This window comes from Nothoprocta perdicaria, unplaced genomic scaffold (genome assembly GCF_003342845.1).
Source record: "Nothoprocta perdicaria isolate Ctin4 unplaced genomic scaffold, notPer1 scaffold_1, whole genome shotgun sequence".
In the NCBI taxonomy this organism is placed as follows: domain Eukaryota; kingdom Metazoa; phylum Chordata; class Aves; order Tinamiformes; family Tinamidae; genus Nothoprocta; species Nothoprocta perdicaria.
The window spans coordinates 12,321,879-12,324,237 of NW_020454093.1; positions in this window are offsets into that span (position 1 = coordinate 12,321,879).

Sequence of the window (2,359 nt, forward strand, 5' to 3'; positions counted from 1 at the left end):
GCCGCCGAGGCGGGGGCCGGGCCGGTACCGGGCCCAGCCGCGCGCGCGCGGCGCCGCCGCCTCGGTAGTCGTTATTACGTCATCAAAGCGCGCATTAAATCGATCCCTTTTCAATCCGCGGCCGGGCCGCGCCCCGGCGACGCTCGCGCCCCCGGCGTGGGCAGGAGGTTCCGCYCGGTACTTACGGCGAGGGGCCGCCCGCCCCTCCGCGCCGGCTCCGCCGCGGCCGCTTCCTGCTCCCCGGCACGCCGAGAAGCGGGGCGGGCGCCGGCCAATCGCGACTCGCATTCCCGGCCTGCCTCGCGTGGCGGAAGTGACGCATGCGTCACCTTTAACGCAACAGGACGCGCGGGCGCCGCGGGGGCGGGGTTGGCCGGCCCGGTGCATGCTGGGAGTTGTAGTCGAGGGGGGCGGCCAGCGACGTGCGGCCGTTGGGGGCGGCCGTTGGGGGCGGGCGCAGCGGCGCCATTCCCTGGGTCCCCCGGCGGGACGGGCGCCGGCTGCGTCGCCGTTTGAGGACGGCGGCGCCGGGGAGGTGGCGGCTGCCCCGTGTGTTCCTCCCCGGGCAGGGCCGGCTGCAGAACATGAAAGAAAAACGCAATTAAATGCATTATTAAAATATGGCTGAAAGCTGTCATTTCCCCCTCCCCCGGCCCTCAAGCCCGGGCTTTCATCAGCTTCAGGAGGAACCAGCAAGTCTGTACAAATCACCACTTGTCATCACAGAGGCTGTGATATTTGGCCGCCTTTAGCATAAAATGAGAAGAAACCCAACCTGTACGTGCATGCGTTTTGACTGCTAATGCCAAATGCTTCAGTTTGCCCTGCCAGACACGCTGTGGGCAGCCCTTGGCGCTGTTCCTCGCCAGCGAGAGCGTTAGGTGGTGGGATCGGCCGCTGCGCCCTGCAGAGGAGGCTGCGGCAGGGCCAGGAAGCGGCTAAGCCTCTGGCCTCACAAACATGAATCAACGCTCGCGTGMTCCTCCTCTGCGGCTCCTACTCCTCACCGGACCAACCCTCCTCAATGAAGCAATCTTTCTATATAAATATGTCAGACAGACACGCCATGCAGTTTTAGTTCTATAATTAAATGGCATTGAAAGTGAGTATCGTTAAGTGGTGTCAGAAACGCCAGCGCTGAACACCATGGCCAGCAGCAATGTTTTGCCCAGCAGTCTGCAGTGTGCTCTCCTGGTCTGGCTCTGTCCCGCGCAGCTCCAGCTTCCCACAACTCATCCATTATGCCAAGAAAGAAGAAAAGAGCTGAGCTGCAACTAGAAACYGTGGGACGAAGGAAAAAGCTGAGCGGCATCTGGAAACTGCGACAGATCTGCAGGCTTGTTTGGCCTCGCGAAAGCAGCGAGTCACTAGTACTGATGATAACAGCCCCTCCAGGGCCGTGTCAAATGTTGGTCACACAAAATCAGGATTTTTCTTCCAGGCAACCAATCTTCCAGCACATCTGTAGTTGCCAAGGACTTCTTTTATTGTCACCAAATTTATTTGTCTTACTTATAATAACTTAATGTGCCAAAACCAACACAATAATCATCCCTGAGAGCCATTACTTTATATCAATCATAACCATAAAGGAGCTGTATGCAATGGCTATATGTACTTATGAGCTTGCCTATATAATTGCTGTTAATGAACTTGTTTTATGAACCGTCTCAGAACTGAGCCCTAGCGCCAGATCTGCRTGATTTTCTTCATGCTGTTCCTGCCCCATTAGAAGAACAAACGCCTATGAAGCTGATGCAGCAGTTCAGCACAGAAATCCTACAGCACCAAATCAAATAAAACATCAGTCAAGTTCATATTAATGTTTTTATATTGTTTTTATAATACATAAATTCCTATCTGTTTAGTGTTTTATCATACAGTAATACAGATTGCCAGTTTTATCAGTGCTGATGGCATGTAATATAAAGAGGTTTAAAGTCTCCCTTATTTTGTCATGTTATTGCATAATGAACTGCTTTTTTTTTTTTTTATTATTATTTTATTAGCAGGTCTGTTTTAGACTATTGGGTCCAGGAGCTGTCACACCATTTTGCTTGTCTGGTATGTGGGAGCCCATTAGAAATGTTGATACCTTGGTTAAAGGTTTACTTTCAATCATCACGAGTCTCTTTTTCAGCTGCAGTATACTTTTTCCTAATAAAATACTTTTTCCTTTTCCACAGGCACCTCACCTTTGCTCTAGAGAAATCTATATTCATTAAGATAACCTGATAAAACTTTTGGACACAACATTCAGCTTAGAATAATGGCAAGCATAGGAAGAAGTGTTTCCTTCCAGCTATGAGCTTTTCACAGCAGTGCTCAAGAAGTCAGGGAACATCCAAGCAGCTGAGTG